The following is a 20173-nucleotide window of genomic DNA, read 5'->3' as shown; positions in this document are numbered from 1 at the left end:
TATCTTCTCTTTTATAAGGACACCACTATGATTGGATTGGGCTATTGGTGATTCATTGGTAGAATTCTCATCTTCTTTGCAGGAGAACCAGGTTCTATTTCTGGCCAATGCATCTTGTAAGCAACCACTACCCACCTATCAGTGGAAGCTTGTGTGTTGCTATAATGCTGAACAAGTGTCAGCAGAGCTTCCAGACTAAGACAGGCTAGGAAGAAAGGCCTGGCAATGTATTTCCAAAAATCAGCCAATAAAAATCCTATAGATCACACGGTCTGATCCGCAACCAATCACAGGGATGGCACAGGACTGAGCAACATTTCATTCCATTGCACATGAGGTCACCATGAGTTGGAGGCCAACTCACCAGCAGCTAACACCACCGTCTGGTTCAGGACCCTTGACACCAGTATGACCTCATGTTAACTGATAAGATCTTCAAAGACTATTTTCAAAAGAGGTCACAGTCACAGGCTCCAGGGGTTAGGACTTCACCGAACCTTTCTGGGGGACACAGTTCGATCCATAACAAGGCCCTAAGCAGTTTTTGTGAGTTTTCTTACTTACATCTGATACCAGCCCTAGAATGTGGGCACTGTTGCACTCTCCTTTTCTACTTTTGAGGGAATTCACACTCTGAGATATCAAAGAACTTGCCAAGTCCTCCACTTCTAGCAAGCGGAGAAGCCAGGATTTAAACCAGGCAGGCTGATGCCAGCACAGTGCTCTTACAACTCTCTGAGTACAAACTCTCCGCTGTGAGGGTGGGGGAAGGAAAATGCTTAGGAGTTTGACACGGGAAGTCCCAGATCCCTTCTGTCCAGCTGGGTGAGGTTTTTTGCCGCCTATTCAAGTCTACTCACACGGTGGTAGCTCACTACGATTTGGAACCAATTCCTCGGCAATGGTTTTTGGATCCAAGTGTAAAACATCTAGCTGAGATTCCAGAGGAAAACAGTCAGACCTAACGGGCTGGCGGAGAAGTGACGCCTGCTTTGCTTTGAAGTCATCTGTTATATGTTCAGACTCAAGCCATGACCTTGGGAAGCCCAGAAGGTTTTTGGTGGAAAACAGTGGGAAGTGACATGGTTTAGGGAGGAAATCTTAGGAACCTGTCCAAAAAACTGTCAGGCTGCAAGTGTGATAATACTATTTCTAAGACAGAAGACACATTTAATATGTACATTTAATATATGCCAAGTTCTATGCCCTGGCAGCACAGTGGTTAAGAGCTCAGCTGCTAACCAAAAGGTTGGCAGTTCGAACCCACCAGCTGCTCCTTGGAAATCCCATAGGCCAATTCTACTCTGTCCTATAGGGGCACTGTGAGTTGGGATTGACTCAATAGCAAATGGTACGCTAAGTTCTACTCTAAGCTACTTACTCACCATCTGACCTTATATAATTTAAATAACTTCTTTGAGCCTCAGCTTCCACTTTTAAAAATGGGTACCTATATTGTAGGAATATGGGAAAGATTACAAGAGATAACATATTTACAACTTAACACAGTGCACATGGCAAACATTCATAAATCTTGACTTTTGTTAGAACTCGAGGTTGAGAGAGTTTAATAAGGCTTATCAAGGAGAAATGAAAGGAAGGTGGGGAGAGGAAGACAACACCAAAATTTGGGAATCCCCAAAAGAACCCACAGCTCCAATCTCAGATTCAAGAACCTTCCCCGCTAACAAAGATCCCGAATCTGCCTCTCTGTAGCTGTGCAGCCTCAGGCAAATGACTTTACCTCTCGGAACCTCAGTTTCTTCTTCTGCAAAATGGAGCAATTGTGAGGGTTACGTAAAATATGCCCAGTGGGAGGACTTAGAACACGGCAACACCTGTAGTTAATCCCACTTGAAGGTGGGATTCACCAAGAAATGGTAAAAGATTGATGCTCACAGGGCAACAAGGCAGCTTGCCTAAGTCAACACATCAGTCTCTCAGCCAAGGTATCCTCCAGCGGGCGCCATAAAAAGCAAGAGGAGCCACTCAGCATATTCCTCGCTTTGATAAAAATCTCTCAGAGAGGCAGTCAATTACTGAATTCTTGTTTCAGCTAAATCAAACATACTGCAGATTCCATTGGCATTTAATACTGATATTATAGCCCCCAGGAATAACAAGTGAAAGTAATTAAGTTTAATGATTTCAAGGGATCCAATATGCTTGATTGCAGTGTGTATGCCTCATTATCTTCCTTTTTTGTTGTTGTTGTGTGCATGGTATAAATAAGACCTATTTGTTAAAAAAAAAAAAAAAAGGCACTAATTTTAAGATGCCTTAGGGAAAGTTGCATCTGCAGCACCTTTCTGAAGGGCTCGCTCGAAACCCTGAGTGGAAGTCGCTTGGCTTGTCAAAATGGCAAAGGAGGGATGAGGTAATGCTTAGGTCTCAAAACGGTGGACAGAAACAGCCTTCCCTACAGCATAGCAGGCCCTCCTCTCCTCACCATGGTGGTGGTGTTGTTAGGTGCCCTCGAGTCCATTTCAACTCATAGTGACTCAGTGTGACAGAGTGGAACTGTCCCATAGGGTCTCCTAGGCTGTAATCTTTAGGGGAGCAGATGGCCAGGTCTTTTGTCCCATGGAGCTGCTGGTGGGTTTGAACCTCCAACCTTTCAGTTAGCAGCCAAGCTCTTAACCATTGTGCCACCAAGGCTCCTTCCTCATCAAAGTAAAGCAAACAAAAAAAAGATGGGTAAAGCCTAGAGGCACACCCTGGGGAAAGAAGTCCAGAGGCCTTGACTATTGCCCTCAGGTATGACGTCTGTTCTGCTCACCTGGAGAGACACATTTTCCTCAGAAGACCTGTTGGTAGACAGTATCATTAGCCCCGATTTTCACACCTCCCTATGTCCATGCCCTTTGCTACAAGACTTTCAGTTCCTCCCATCAAAAGGACACAATACATTTCCCCACTCCTTGACTCTGTGTTTGACCATGTGACTTACTTTGGCTAATGGATGAGGCAGAAGTGACAGGGTACCAGCTACAAGCCTAGGGCTTAAGAGACCTTGCATGTTTCCATTACCACGTTGGGTTCCCGCCATGACTACGTGAGCAAGCTTAGACTAGCCTATGGTCCCAGGTGGAGGTGAGAGACACCTGGAGCTGAGTCAGCTGAGTCGAGCCAGCCTGGATCAGCTGATCCCCAGGCTAGCCACAGACACGTGAGCTAAAAAAAAAAAAAAAAAAAAAAAAAAAAACCTGTGCTTATTGTTGAATTATTTTATTAAATTCCACTGTTTTTTTTTTTTTTGTAATGTAGTTTAAGGGCTTTAGAAGGACCAAGAAAACCTTGCAATTGCCTTCAGAATTTTGCAACAGCAAGCAATTTGGGGGAGACCAGGTTCCCAGATTTCAGTCCTGTGTTTGACCAAAGGAAGGTTAGGAACCCCTGTAACAGTTAACCACACCTGCCTGTTTTTACCAACAAGCTAGAAACTCCTGATGCATCCTTGGTTCTTCTTTCTCTCTTACCTACCACCATCTCTTTCCAATTCCACATTCGATGATGTCACATTAGTAATTTGAAATTGGCTATGGTAGGAGTATGTATACCATAGAAATCAGCAAACATGAAAAAATCAAGGTCCTTGATTTTTTTTTTTCTTCCCAGAGAGCTGGCTTACCAGTATCCATGTGCCTCCCACAATCCATTGATCAGGTTTCATCTTGCTGCTTTGACATCACTGGTATCTCCAGGAAGTGGTCCTTTTCCCCACCCCCACTGCCCATATGCCAGGGGTAGCCTAGAGGTGCAGAAGATATGTCAGAGTCAAGTGATCTGTGTTCAAATTCCAGCTCTGCTACTTAACAGTTGTGTGATCCTCACGAGTTCCTTAAACTTTCTAAGCCTCATTTTCAATATCTGTAAAATGGAAATAATAAAACAGCATCTAACTCTTAGGGTTGTTGATGTTTTTAGCTGCCTTCAAGTCAATCCTAGACCCATGGTGACCCCATACACAATGGAACAAAACCCTGCCCAGTACTGTGCCATCCCCATGATCAGTTGAAGATTGGATCATTGTGATCCATGTGGTTTTCATTGGCTGATTTTCAGAAGTGGCTCTCCAGGCCTTTCTTCCTTGTCTGTTTTAGTCTAGAAACTCCTCTGAAACCTGTTCAGCGTCATAGCAACATGCAAGCCTCCACTGACAAATCCGTAGTGGTATGCATGAAGTGCATGGCTGGGAATCAAACCCAAGTCTTCCTCATGGAAGGCAAAAATTCTACCCCAGAGCCACCACTGCTCCTATCTTAGGGTTATTATTAGAATTAAATGAAATAATGCAGGCAAAGCACATAGCACTGTGCCTGACACCTCCTTAGCACACAGTAAGTGAAAGGTATCATTCACTACCTGGATCATGTTCATGTCATCCCTTGCCTTGGTTATTTGAAACACCTTCCAACTGACCCCCTTTTTGTTGGTCTTTTCCCCTTTCACTCCATCCTCCCCACTGTGAATGGAGCAAACTTGCAAAAATACAAATATAATTGTGTCACTCCCTTGCTCGAAGCCCTTCAGGGACTCCCCTTTGGATACAGTCTCCATCTACAAACGGGGAAACTGAAACTGGAAGAGGCTAAGAAAATTGCCCAAGGTCATGCAAGTAGTAAATGACAATGGATTTGAACCCAGGCCCTCCATCTCTAAATCCTGCCCTTTTAACCACTATGCTGTACTGATGAAGCAAGGATAGATCAGAAGAAGGGATAGATGGAATTATACAAGGACTGAAAGTTGGAAGGATGGTGTAGTCAAGGATGAAAGAATGGATGGATGAAAGGGTAGGATAGAAGGACGGTGGACTCCAGAATGTGGCTGGCTGCTCACATCACATCACAAAATGGAAGATGATTACATAATGTCTTCCAAATCACTGAGGATCATGGTCTAGCCAAGTTGACACATAACATTAACCATCACGGCCAGTGTCATAATTATCTTGTTTAATCCTCGTGACAACCTTATAAAGGAGGTATTGTTATTCTCTGCATTCTGGATGTTATGAAACACTCACAGCAAGCTTAAACCATCTGCCCAAACTAGTACAACTACAAAGTGGTGGATCCAGGATTAAACTCAGGCAGCTGGGCTGCAGGGCCCACACTTGTGATGACTACACTAGACTGCCCTCTCCCCTTAGCTACCTCAGCTGTTAGCTCTGTTACTTGGGTGGAGAAGCTGTTGCCAGTCCATGAGGACTAGAGCCAGCTTGTCTTTTCTGCTCCTACATAAGGCATTTCGCACATACCCGCCATGTACACTGAACAACAGTATCAACAGCCACTGAGTGCAGGTTACAGAAGGTGTTCCATTTTCCATTCCCATTGCTGTCGAGTTGATTCCAACTCATAGCAACCCTATACAGAAGGTATAGCCATTACCAAACCAGAGCCATATGGGCCACCAAGGTACCTCCCACACGGGATTGTCGTTGCTCTGTGCCATGGAGTAGATTCATGTTATTGTTATGTGCCACTGAGTGGATTCTGACTCATAGAGCCTCTACAGGACAGAGTAGAACTGCCACCTAGGATTTCCTAGGATGTAATCTTTACAGGAGCAGATCTCCAGATCTTTTCTCCACTGAGCTGCTGGTGGGTTCCAACTGCCAACCTTTCAGTTAGCAGCCAAGCACTTAACCATTGTGCCACCAGGACTCTTTTTCTGACTCATAGCAACCCTATATGACAGAGTACAACTGCCCCTTAGCATTTCCTAGGCTGTAAATCTTTTCAGGAACAAATCACCAGACCTTTTCTCGCATGGTGCTTAAAGGGTCTCTATTATCTTGCCTGAGGAAAACACACCTACAGGGGGCAAGGCCTAGTTGGAACACACACACACACACACACACACAAAAACCAGTTGCTGTGGAGTGAATTCCCACTCACAGCAACCCCATGTGTTTCAGAGTAAAACTGTGCTCCACAGGGTTTTCAATGTTGTTGCTCTTTTGGAAGTAGATCACCAGGCCCTCCTTCCAAGGTGCCTCTGGTTGGGTTTGAACCGCCAATCTTTTAGTTAGTAGCCAAGTGCTTAAATGTTTATGCCACCCAGGGACTCCTAGTTGGGACATGAGACCCATGGAATTGTGATGAGTGATATCATGGGCAGCCATTTCCCTCAATTTGGTTGGCAGTATAGTATGGTGGTTTCAGAATCTGGCAGACCTGGGTTCTAGCCCTGGCTCTGCCATTTAGTTAAGCTGTGTGGCCCTGGAAAAGTTACTTAACATCTCTGAGTCTCAGTTTTCTTATCTGCAAAATTAGGTCATTAATTATAACCCAAAATTGGGTCAATAATGAATAGTCATGACAATTAGATGAGCTAATATATACAAAGGGCTTGGTACAATCAGAAATACATAAATGATGGCTATTATGGTTGTTGTTGTTGTTGTTACATCCTGAATGGAGCCACCTCTCTCTGGACCAGATCATCTGCTGGGAAATTTCTAAACCATACTAGACTGTAGAAAAATCTATCAGTTAAGCCCTTGACTACTAGCCGGAAGGTTGGCGGTTTGAACTCACTCAGGGGTGCCTCGGAAGACCAAACCAAACCAAACCCAGTCTGTCGAGTCGATTCCAACTCATAGTGACTTTATGGGACAGAGTAGAACTGCCCCACAGAGTTTCCAAGGAGTGCCAAGTGGATTTGAACTGCTGATCCTTCGGTTAGCAGCTGTAGCACTTAACCACTACGCCACCAGGGTTTCCCCTCAGAAGACAGGCCTGGCAAATATGCTTCCAAAAGGTCACGGCCTTGAAAACTGTATGCAGCAGTTCTCCTCTGCACATCTGTGGTTACCGTGAGTTGGAATTGACTCAATAGCAATGAACAACAACCATTAAGACACATGGTACTGTATAAACACCACCTTGAGATGAAAGGCTATTTTATTCTTTTTTTTTAACGGTGTGAAAAAACTCAGTCAACTCTAAACAAAGGCTCAAACCCCTACCTCCCTGCTCCCTTTCCCCTGCCCAGTGGCCTCTGCCTCCTTCCAGAAAATCCAGTGGGTAACTCCCTACTCTGGCTTGATTAGCTTCCCCTTGTTAACTGACAGTGTTTGATTAAATTTAATTTCATTGGGACAAAGTGTTTCAGAAACCAAGGTCATTTAATTTCTGAAAGGCAAGTGAAGGGTTGCCTTTCCCAAATGATCTTTCTGCCATTTATTCCCCTTAAAATGAAAAGTACGATGGCTTCAAGGTCATGTTAGATTACCTTTCCGAATAAAAGAATTCTTTCTACAGGATTTTAATTAGGTCGCGTACAACTACTTCTTCCTTCGGTACTTATTCCATTTCCTTTCCTTTCTGTAATTACTGCCAGCGTAATGCTCCTCACACACACAAATGGAGCTGAAGAAAGCCCTGCGATTAGCCTTTATTTCTCCTTCATGCAAGAAAGGCAGGGGTCGTCTGCTGCATTCAGCCTTTGGAAATCGGAGGACGCTAGTCCTAATAGCCTTACATGTGCAGGGATGTGCACACGCACGTGCACACACACACACACCTGTCGGCATCACCCCAGTGAGGGGCTTTCTAATGCAATCCTAACCCCCAACCTAACTCAGACTTCTTCTCCAGGTCTCCACTTTACCTAGTCTACAGAAGATGACTGGGCATGAACAGAGAAAATCAACTCATGTACATGTTGTCAGTCGATAAACACGTATCGAGCGCCCACCAAGGGCTCAGTAGGGTGTTAGGTGCATGGGAGCGGTGCAGGGGTGGGGGGGCTTGCAAAAGAGACTAAGAAGCTTAGGTTTGATGAGACAGTCGATTGGAAGTAAAATAAGCCAACGATATACAACTTGTTCCCAGAACAGCAAAAGAGCTATGTGTGTGTGGTGGGGAGGCAGGTGAGGAGGCAGTCAGGATATTTCACAAAGGAGGTGTCTTCGTTGTCTAGTGCTGCTATGACAGAAATACCACAAGTGGATGATTTTAATAAACAGAAGTTTATTCTCTCACAGTTTAGGAGGCTAGAATTCAGGGCGCCAGCTCCAGGGGAAGGCTTTCTCTCTCTGTCAGCTATGCGAGGGCGGGGGGGGTCTTTGTCATCAATCTTCCCCTGGTCTAGGAGCTTCCCAGGTGCTGGGACCCCAGGTACAAAGGACAAGCTCTGCTCCTGGCTCTGCTTTCTTAGTGGTATGAGGTTCCCCTGTATCTCTGCTCGTCTCTCTCTTTTATTTCTCAAAAGAGACCAACTCAAGATATAACCTAATCTTATAGATTGAGTCCTGCCTCATTAACGTAGCTGCCTCTAATCCTGCCTCACTAAATCACAGAGGTGGGATTTACAACACACAGAAAAATCACATCAGATCACAAAATGGTAGACAATCACCCAATACTGGGAATCATGGCCTAGCCAAGTTGACACACATTTTGTGGGGACACAATTCAATCCATAACAGGAGGTGGGGCTTGTGTTGGCCTTGGAAGCACAAGCAGGATTCAGAGGATTAATTCATTTAAAAATAAATATTTGCCAAGCGCCTAGTGTGTGTACTGCATGTTGTTGTTAGTTGCTGTCAAGCCGATTCCGACTCATGGCAACCCCGTGTATGCATAGTAGATCTGCTCCACAGGGTTTTCAAGCCTGTGACCTTTTGAAAGCGCGTCTCCTGGCCTGCCTTCCTAGGTGCCTCTGGGTAGGTTTGAACCACTAACCTTTTGGCTAGTAATTGAGCACTTAACCGTTTTGCACTACTCTGGGACTCCTGTGTACTGTATAAGCACTATCTAGCAAAACTGCATTTCGTCCTCACTTCAGTGCTGAGGGGAAGGTGCTATTCTTACCCTCATTTTCCAAATGAGAAAACTGAGGTGCACAGATGTTAAGCAAACTGCTCCAGGACACACAGCAGTGGCAGAGCTGGGATTCAGACTCAGGGTTCTCTGACTCCAGAACCCAAAACAAAACGGGAGACAAGAAAAGAACCCATCGAGAAGAAGGGAGAGATCATGCAGGCTGTCTGAATACAGAAGTAAATTGGAAAAGAGCCTCTATGAAGTGCCCACAAGCCAGGCTCTGGGGTAAGTGTGTTTCCTCAGGTAATAAACCCAAAAAAAACCAAACCCGTTACCCTCAAGTCAATTGCAACTCCCAGCGACCCTACAAGACAGAGTAGAACTGCCCCATAGAGTTTCCAAGGAGTGCCCGGTAGATTTGAACTGCCAACCTTTTGGTTAGCAGCTGTAGCACTTAACCGCTACGCCACCAGGGTTTCCAAAGGTAACTCAAATACTTTTATTTTCATCGAAGCACCTGCTATTTTCTTGCTTTGATTGTTTCTTTTCATCAGCCTCCCCCTCCCTCTAAGATGCAAACTCTGAGAGAAGAAAGCCTCGTCTGCTTGATTACTGATGACTACTCAGCCCCTAGAACTCTGCCTGGCACATAGTAGGCGATCAGCAAGTATGTGTTCAATGACAGACTGATCTCAAGATCCAAGGTGAGGAAAATGCCAGATTGTGAGCTCCAACTGTCTCACCAGCACCTAGGAGAGTGCCCACAGCACCTTGGCAGCTACCCAATGACTGTTGAATGATGGAGGAGAAGGGAGGGGAGAGGAGGGCAGGGGAGGGGAGGAGAGGAAAGGGGGAGGGGAAGGGGAAGTGGAAAGAGGAGGGGAGAGGAGGGAGGAGGGGAGAGTAGGAAGGAGAGGAGGGAGGAGGTGAGAAGAGGAAGGAGTAGAGAGGAGGGAGGGGAGGGAAGAGGAGGAGAAGGGAAGGAAGGGGAGGGAATGATGGAAGGGGAAGGGAGGGGAGGGGAGGGAAGGAAAGGGGGGAAGGGGAGGGGAGGAGAAAGGAGGGAAGGGAAGGAGAGATGAAGGAAGGGGAGGAGGGAAGAGGAGAATGGGAGGGGAGGGGAGAGGAGAGAAGGGGGAAAGGAAGGGGGGAAGGTGGGAGGAGAAGGAGGAGAGGAGAGGGGAGGGGGAGGAGAGAGGGGAGTGGTGAGGAGGGGAGGAAAGGAAAGGAGAGGGGAGGGAAGGAGAGGAGAGAAGGAGAGGGGAGGATTGCAGAGAAGAGGGAAAGGGAGGGGAGAGAAGAGAGGGGAGGGGAATGGATAGGAGGAGAGAGGAGGATTGAGAGGAGAGGACAGGAGGGGAGGCTTGGGGAGGAGAGGAGAGGAGAGGCAGAAAGAAAGAGCAGCTGGAGCAGATGAACACTCACCGGTTTAGTAGAAATCAGATAAAAAATTCATCCAAATCATTATTCCCTCTTGCTGATGGAGAGGGCCCCTTTGCAAGACTGGGCCTGTGAACACTCCCCACCCTGAACCCATTCCCAAGACAACCCCGTCGCGGGGCTGGTCCATACCTTGGATGATGCCCTCTGTGTATATCACCCTATCCTGACCTGAGTGCCCTCTGGACCTTACAGTTCCCACCACCAACTGGGACTCTCTTTTAATTAATCTGAGTTTTCCTAAAAAAAATTTATTCATGTATTCTCTGTTTGGGCAATTATTGAAATTATGTCTAATTATGGGTTGATGGTAAATAATAATAATCACCTAGCTATAACATGCCCTGTTTCTATTATGGGTAAGGATTTTGTGCAATTTTCTAAGAAATATTCTAAGGTAAAAATGCTGATTAGAAGGAAGAGGGGTGGTGTTTGAATACTTGGTTAAGGTATCACAATTCTTACCCAACTGTTTTGCGGAAAAGGAAGGCCTGATAATCCTTTTTATCCAGCCCAGGGATCGGACTCTTTGAAGATGATTACCATTATTACTATTGATAATGTTGTTGTTATTGTTAGCTACCACTGAATTGGCCCCTGACTCATGGTGACCCCATGCACAACAGAATGAAACACTACTCAGTCCTGCGCCATCTCCACGATGGGTAATAACCCCAAATCCAAACCCACTGCTGTGAAGTCTATTCCGACTCATAGAGACCTTATAGGACAGGGTAAAACTGCCTCACAGGGTTTCCAGGGAGCAGCTGTGATTCGAACTGCAGACCTTTTGGTTAGCAGCAGAACCCTTAGCCACTATGCCACCAGGGATCAGTAATAGTTATCCTTAATTCAGCAGTAAGAGCCCTGGTGGTGCAACAGTGAAGTGCTCTGCTGCTAACAGAAATGTTGGCAGTTCAAACCCACCCAGCATCTCTTTGGGAGAAAGATTTTGCAAACTGCTTCATAAAGATTACTTCCAAGGAACCCTCTAGGGCAGTTCTACTCTATCACATGGGGTCACTATGAGTCAGAGTTGACTCAATGGCACCCAAAACCAACAATGATTCTGCATTTAAGATGTGCCAAATTCACTTTCAATCCAAAATAAGATTCAATGCTAACTTAAGTGTCTTCAGAGACCAAGCAATAGGGCACAGTGAGCTCTGAGGCAAAATGCAGCTTGCAATGCCCCATCCCAAGCAAACAACCACTACCCAGCTACAGCCAAGTATCACCATGTGGAGATGGGCTGCCTGTTCTGATTCTCAAGAGAAGGCAGCAGTATGGATTTTAATGTGCAATTCCCAGGATTTTTACTAATGTGCGTGCCAACAGTCAGTGTGTTGTCTGTCTGCCACCTCCCCCCCATCCCCGGCCCATCTCTGCCCCTCCCGCAGGAGCCTCTGAGGCAAAGTGATCTGTGAGCAAGAACTGTGTCCAATTTGTTGATTGCGGCAGGGGGAAAGGAAAGGAAAAATTGAATAGCGCCAAAGTGGAGGCTGTAAGAGCCCATTTCTCATTTTTATTTAAAATCTCTCAGAGGTAATTTCAGAGAACAATGAAATATCGTCAGAAGTCTGGTCAGAGAGGAGAGGCAGGCGAAGGGGACCGATATAATTACTGGCAGTACTGATAAGGAGTACAGGAAACAGACAAACCAAAGTCATGAAGAAAACTGCCCTCCCCCCGCTGTCCCCAGCTTAGCGGGAGGGGGTGCCATCTGCCCCCGGGGCTGGCCGAGACAGGCATCTGCAGAGAAGGGGTGCCAGGCTGCCCAAGTCAGCGCCCCCCGGATCGGCAGTGTCAGAAAGAGGCTGAACCTGGATTTGGGGTAACAGGGTGAAGAGGCCTCATATCCTTCCCACTGCACTCTAAATAAATGTCATCGCTTGGGGAAGCCTTACGGCCAAGCTCAACCTCCTGATATTCCCTCTCATAATACCCTTTGAAACAGTCACTATACATATGTACGTGCACGTGTGTGGCAGGTCTCCTCTCCTCACATATTTGAGGTCAGGGATTGCATCTGTCTTGTTACTGCTGGCAAAAGTAACCGGATCAATAATAAAATCCATCTATTAGATGAGGTTTTTGGGGGCAAAAATTCTCAAAACAAGTAGCACCAAACGGCACGCGGAAAGGTACTTCGAGGAGCATCAACAGGGACTGGCTTTTACTGACAAAAACGTGAAAGAAAGAAGCTTATTTCTGATTGGCTTATACGATTTACTACTGAAATGCTGTCAGAATCTCATTGGTCAACGAGGGTGGCCTGAATCACAGGAGACCTGGTGGTGCAGTGGTTAAGTGCTCAGCTGCTAACCCAAACGCCAGCTGTTCAAATACACCAACCACTCTCCAAGAGATGACATACAGACTCCAGCCTTGGAAACCATATGTGGCAGTTCTACTCTGTCCTATAGGGTCACTATGAGTCGGAATCAACTGCATGGCAATGGGTTTAGGCTTAAGATTCAGTAAAGACAAGTCTTAGGGGCATTGTCCACTCTACCGCCAACGCCATTTTGTCAACTACAGGACTATATTCTTAGCATTCACAGTGCTTGACATATAGTAAACCAAAAAACAAAACCCGCTGATTCCGACTCATGGTGACCCCATGTGTTACAGAGTAAAATGGATCTCCATAAAGTGTTCTTGGCTGTAATCTTTACGGAAGCAGATGGCTAGGCCTTTTCCCCACGGAGCTGGTAGATTTGAACTGCTGACTTTTTGGTTAGCAGCTGAGCCCTTAACCACTGCACCACCATGGCTCCCTGTGCTTTTATTCCAAGCCAAACTGAACCCATTGCTGTCAAGATGATTGCAAATCATAACAACCCTATAGGACAGAGTGGAACTGCCTCATGGGGTTTCCAAGGCTGTAATCTTTACAGAAGAAGACTGCCACAGCTTTCTCCCACAAAGCAGCTGGTGGGTTTGAACCGCCAACCTTTGTGTTCGCAGCCAAGTGCTAAACCACCGTGCCACCAGGGCTCCCTGTGATTTTCTTAAAGGGTGCAATATCAGGGAACATGATTCCTGGAGCTTTGGCAGCCATCTGGAAATTTTGAGGCAATTAGCCTAAGCATGAAAAGCCAAAAAGCTAATAAGAGCAAAGTAGAGGATGAACAGAACCTGGCTCTTTGATGCCATCCTTGAGTCACTGAAGTAGCCCTGGAATTGCTTTTCTCTGCATTTTTAGCTATATTTATATTTAGTCATATTTTTATTTGGCCATTATTATTTAAGCATTTGTTGTTGCTGTTAGCTGTGTTGAGTTGGCCCCTGACTCATGGTGATACCATGTACAATGGGATCGGACTGCCATAGAATTTTCATTGGCTGATTTTTGGAAGTAGATTGCCAGGCCTTTTCTCCTAGCCCAACCTGTTCAGCATCCTAGCAACATGCAAGCCTCCACTGACAGACAGGTGGCGGCTGCACCTGAGGTGCATTGGTTAGGAATCCAACCTGGGTCTCCCACATGAAATCTGAGAATTCTACCAGTGAACCATCAGTGTCCCCAGGTGTTATATTACATGCTGCTAAAGCATTTCTGACTGATCAAGCAACCAACAGTGTCTGCCATTTCCAGGAAGTATACCTGGACCCTGCAGCCTGTGTTAGTTATTTCTCTCCCCTGGCACTTAAGGCTTACTGCTATCATGGTGCTCATCTCATTTCACCTACACTGTTCACTTAAACACTGAGCTCTTTGAAGAATGGCAGGCGTGCAAGCAAAGGCTGAGCCCAGTCAAGAAGACTATAGCACCAGATTCCTGCATCAGGCAGGGGACTAGACCAAGTGACCTTCACAGTCTCTTACAAATTTGAAATCTATGACCTCAATTCCTTTCATAAAAATGTCCCTTTTCCATGTACAAAGGTCTTTTACATGTATTTTATCATGGCAAAGTGCCAGTTTGTGATTCAAAATAGGGAAAAGCAACACAAAAATACAACTTGTGCAAATGTCCCTATTCTGTTTGCAATGTGAGATATTTCCAAGCTAAATTTCCACTTTATAGATAATTTGAGGGTTATTTGCCATTCTGCACAGGCCTGTCCCCATTCTTCTTCAGCAATATACAGAGGAGAGTGGGTCTGAAAAACATGACTGTGTGTAAATGTTCCTTTCATATTGAAATGATATTTAAAAAGTACTTCCTGCAGTAATGGCTGATAGGTCACTTCTTTCCATTTTCTATGTGCAATAAAATCACATGGAAGAATCATGATCCATGTGTTCTCCAAGGAAGCCAAGAACCCAAAGACTACTTACGTAGTGTGATAGTTGTAGAGTTTCTTTTTCAACTTTTATTGTCCTTTAAGTGAAAGTTTACAAGTCAGTCTCTCACACAAAAACCCATATACACGTTGCTACACACTCCCAATTACTCTCCCCCTAATGAGACAGCCCGCTCCCTCCCTCCACTCTCTCTTTTCCTGTCCATTTCACCAGCTTCTAACCCCCTCTACCCTCTCATTTTCCCTCCAGGGAGGAGATGCCAACATAGTCTCAAGTGTCCACCTGATCCAAGAAGCTCACTCCTCACCAGCATTCCTCTCCAACCCATTGTCCAGTCCAATCCCTGTCTGAAGAGTTGGCTTTGGGAGTGGTTCCTGCCCTGGGCCAACGGAAGGTCTGGGGGCCATGACCACTGGGGTCCCTCTAGTCTCGGTCAGACAATTAAGTTCGGTCTTTTTACAGGAATTTGAGGTCTGCATCCCACTGCTCTCCTGCTCCCTCAGAGGTTCTCTGTTGTGTTCCTTGTCAGGGCAGTCATCGGTTGTAGCCAGGCACCATCTAGTTCTTCTGGTCTCAGGCTGATGTAGTCTCTAGTTTATGTGGCCCTTTCTGTCTCTTGGGCTTGTAATCACCTTGTGTCCCTGGTGTTCTTCATTCTCCTTTGATCCAGGTGGGCTGAGACCAATTGATGCATCTTAGATGGCCGCTTGCTAGCGTTTAAGACCCCAGATGCCACTCTCCAAAGTGGGATGCAGAATGTTTTCTTAATAGATTTTATTATGCCAATTGACTTAGATGTCCCCTGAAACCATGGTCCCCAAACCCCCACCCCTCCTACACGTGCATTTAAAGCATTCAGTTTATTCAGGAAACTCCTTTACTTTGGATTTAGTCCAGTTGTGCTGACCTCCCCTGAGTTGTAGAGTTTCTTACTTAAAAAAAAATAAAAAAATTTCAGTTGCTGTTGAATCGATTCTGATTCACAGGGACCCCATGTGTCAGAGTAGGACTGGGCTCCATAGGATTTCCAATGGCTGATTTTTCTGAAATAGATCACCAGGCTAAATAAAGGAAGGTATATTCAACCAATGGCAGGTCATGAAGCCCTTCAAATGACAGAGGTAGACTGATGTAGACCAAAAACTGTTCACTGCAGTCCCCACAATCAGACACCTATATTATTGGGTAAGCTCTGTATCTGCTTCATTTCCATGCTCTCAAATGCCCCTGATTGCAAGATGTACCATTATTTCATGTGTCACTAAGAAAGGGTCCCCCTGGTGGTGCAGTGGTTAAGTACTAGACTGCTAACCAAAAGGTCAGTGGTTAAAACCCACTAGATGCTCTGCAGAAGAAAGATGTGACAGTCTGCTTCCATAAAGATTACAGCCTTGGAAACCCTATGGGGCAGTTCTACTCTGTCCTATAGTGTCACTATGACTAAGAATCAACTCGATGGCAATGATTTTTTTTTTTAAGAAATTGGAAAATGTGGCTACTGTTCAATGCCTTCAATTGTCAGAGGCATCCTTAATTCAGAGGTTTTAAATTTTAAAAAATTAAAAGAGTGCATCTTGGGATAAATGAAATATGGTTTATGTCTATATTCATATAAGAATATATGTATTTATGAAAATATATAGAGCAAAGTCTGGGCGAAAACACACCGAAGACTACAGAGATTATGTCCAGAAAAGTAATGCAGTTGGGGCTAGAGGGTAAAGGGGGACTTTCACTTTTTAATTTTTATTCCTCTGAATAGTTCAAAAATTTTGCAGTGAGTAGGTATTACTTATATAATTTAAAAAGCATGTCTAATATGAGAGAAATAATTCGATTAGATAATACCTAGAAAGTGATTCACCAAATGCCTAGCATAAACTTGGAGGTCAACCAGTTTCCGTCCTGCCTCTTCTCCTTTGTCTTTGTCCCCTTTTCTGGTTGTCCACCAGGAAATCATTCAACAAAGGAAAACAAAGTATATTGAGAACATTTTCTGAACAAAAGTTATATTACGAATTTAGGTATTATTGCTACTTATGAAATTTTTCTGTTTTCAGGTAGATATCTGGTCATTTTTTTGTTCTCCAATTTCTGTTCCTTCCCCAAAGAAGATATACATCGAGCAGGAGGAGTCCTGGTTGCACAGTGGTTAAAGTGCTCAGCTGCTAACCGAAAGGTGAGGGGTTCAAACCCACAAGCTGCTCCTTGGAAACCCAAGGGGGCAGTTCTACTCTGTCCTATAGGGTCACTGTGAGTCAGAATCGACAACAACACTGGGTTTAGTTTGAGTATATGTAAAGCACATGGGGTTGCCAGAAGTTGGAACTGATTAGAACTGATTACACGTAAAGCAAGCTCCCTAGACAGGTGCAAACAGTTAACGCACTCGGTTGCTATCTGAAAGGTTGGAGGTTCGAGTCTACCCTCAGGTACCTGGGAGGAAAGGCCTGACTATGTACTTCTGAAAACTCAGCCGCTGAAAACCCTGTGGAGCACAGTTCTACTCTGACACATGGGGTCACCATGAACCGGAACCGACTCCACAGAGACTGGTTTTTACATGTAAAGCACTTACAAGTGCTTGACAAATTCAATAGCTATTTAAAAAACTTTTTCTTTTCTTTTTTTAACTGGTGAGGAAATTCATAGTTATTAAATTACAGAGCCAGGACTTGAATCAGGTCGGTCTGACTCCAAAATCTTGTGCTTTTCCTACAGTATTTACTGCCTCAAAAAGAAAATACCTACTACGTGAGACCCTGAACCCAGTGAGGCTAAAAGAGTTTTATAAAATCCCACCGTCTCAGCGGCAGGCGTGATAGGACAGTACGCTCTGGCTCTGAGTAGGAAGTAGATCCACACTTCAAGAGGTGGCTTCTGTGAGACCCTGCCCCTGGGGCTTGCAGACACCCTCAACCAGGGGGGTTTCCAGTTATTTATAATGATTCAGTGTGACCTCAGTTCTACTACCCAGATGAAAACGCAGCCACGGAAGTGTTGATAAAGTTGTCAAAGCAAAATGGAGACAGTAAGTCTCGTTAATATTGAGAAAAGAACAAACCCATAAATAAGAGACTATCAAATGAAATAAGTCTGTCCTCCAACTTTTAACAAATCTCGGGTGCAAAACTATGTGATTTCCCTAGGCGTCCACTTGCCAGCCAGATGTATAGAATATGAATTGTGCAGGGAGGGAAATTGATATGCAGAACAAGGAGTTGGCAAGATAATTAGAGCCGCGAGGCTCCCTCGGTCTTGCGTTTCATTCGAGAAGTCACCAAATGTGGAATCACGGGGCCCAGGCCACACTGACTTATGTAACTACCAGTCCTTGCAAAGCTTGGAAATGATGCTCATTTTATAAATGAGAAATGTGGTCGCCAGAGAGGTGATGGTAACTTCCAAGTCAAGGTAAGTGGCAGAGCCCAGCCTGACCCACTGAAAAGCTAAAGGCCACCTGCCCTTGCTGCCCCCTAGCGGCATCGCCCTGCCCAGGAGAGTTGCATGACCCCTACCCACCCTGCCCACAGAGGTAGCAGCCTTCTGCCTTCCCTCTTCCTCTGTGGCTCTGTCATCTGGACAATTCCCCCTGGAGGTGACCACACTCAAGGCCACTTGCAGGTTGAGGCTGAGTGCAACATGAAAGTGTTATTAAGGTGCTCAGACCTGGCTGAGAGCCAATTGCAGACAGGGACTAGTCTGGGTCTGTGTCCCAGGGGGTCCCCAGCTCCACGTCAGGCTTGTGGTGGGGGTCTAGAGGTACTTATTGATTGGAATTGATTAAAGCCACCAGTAAGATATCCTTACTGGAACAGGAAAGAGGCAGGATGAGGGAAGAGGAGGAGATGGGAAGGCAGAGGCCAAAGGGGAAGGTCAGAGAATGTAGCAAAGAAGCTTGAAATGTAAACTGGGCAAAAAGGGGTGGAGGAGGAGCAGAGCAGGGGTGGAGGAGGTGGGCAGAGACAAAAGGGCAGAGAGGAAGATGTGAGCTGGGCAGATGGAGCAGAGAGGTAGGAGGACACAGAGAAGGGGCAGAGAGAACACTAGGCAGAGGGCAAAGAGAGAGGACACCCAGAGACAGACATGCAGGACAAGTACACAGAAAGACAGGTGGACACAAACAGGGTCAGGCTCATACACACAGAAACAAGGACAAGGAAAGAGTCTATAGCCAAGTCCTGAGAAGACCTCAACCAGCCAGCCAGTTACCATCAAGTTGATTCTGACTCATGGAGACCCCTGTGGGCTCCAAAGGGTTTTCAATGGCTGATTTGTCAGAAGCAGATCACCAGGCCTTTCTTCTGAGGTACCTCTGGGTGGATTTCAAACCGCCAACTGTTTTGCTATCAAGGCAACCAAGGAGAGACCGGGGGTGGGGGGGGGCAGACATAAAGAATTTCCCAGTCTACCGAGAGAATCCACGTTTCCTCTCCGTTTGGTGTTCTTTCTGGAAGACATGTCCCCAAGATCGTAGGAACCAGTTACTCTGGAGGCCCTTAATCTCCAGGCTCCATGAAGATTCTAGGGCAGAGTTAGAGAGTTGGGCTTGCATCTCAATCCCACTAAACACCCCCCACTGAGCCTGGACGGGCTGACCCTTTCTGGGCTCCAGAACTCTCCTGTGGTCAGACATGACCAGGAGTGCGTTCTGCCTGCCCTCACAGAGTTCTCGAGAGGTCAGCTAAAATAACGTCGTGAACGTCTTCTGAAAAGTATATCACTCTCTAAAGGCGGGAGTGGTGGTTCAGTGGTGGAATTCTCATGCGTGAGACCCAGGCCTGATTCCTGGCCAGTGCACCCCGTGAGCAGTCACCAGCCATCTGTCCGTGGAGATTTGTATGGTGTTGCTATGATGATGAACAGGTTTCAGTGACGCCTCCAGACTAAGACAGACTGGAAAGAAAGGCTTGGAGATCTACTTCTGAGAATCAGCCAGTGAGAAACCTATGGATCACACAGTCCCATGCCCAACCGATCGTGGGGATGGGGCAGAGCTGGGCAGCGTTTTGTTGCGTTGTACATGGGGTCTCCAGGAGTCAGGGCCAACTCAATGGCGGCTAAAAACAACACCACCACCTGATGATGGAGGTGAGAAGTAGTTTGACTTTGGTTAACTCATGTTCTCTCTCTCTTTCTCCCTCTCTCCGTCCCTCCCCTCCTTCTCTCCACCCACAACACACATTCACATCTGATTTCTATTCCAAAGAGACCTTGACTTCAGCCTTCAGGTCATGAAATATTCAATCCACTTGGACACTTTTTAATTAATCCAGGGTTTGATTCAGGCCAGCGCGCCTTGATGCCTGCCTCTGTAACCCCGTTCCTGATCCAATTAGCTGACTTGGAGCACTGCCCCCAGAGGACAGCACCTAAGCCTTACCCAGGCATCTGCAAACATTCTCTCTCACTGCCATCCCTCCATGCATGCCTGGAAAAAGCAGCCCGTGGGATAAGATATGTCCTAGAAGTGCGTGAAAGGTGAATGCTGCAGAATAAGAAAAGAAAAATGCAAACCAAACATAACCAACAGCTCCGGCAGCAGATCCCGGGATGGGGAGCAGGCTGCCTGGACCACAGATACATATGTTTCATCAGAATCCATGGCTGCCCCCACCTGACTGTCCTCAGCTTTCCCCCTCCAAGATCAACTCAATTATCCCAGGATTCATTCGCACTTGTTGACATTTTGCTCTGT

Source organism: Loxodonta africana, chromosome 12, assembly GCF_030014295.1.
Source record: "Loxodonta africana isolate mLoxAfr1 chromosome 12, mLoxAfr1.hap2, whole genome shotgun sequence".
NCBI classification, from domain to species: Eukaryota; Metazoa; Chordata; class Mammalia; order Proboscidea; family Elephantidae; genus Loxodonta; species Loxodonta africana.
Note: the sequence above shows the minus strand (reverse complement) of the source record.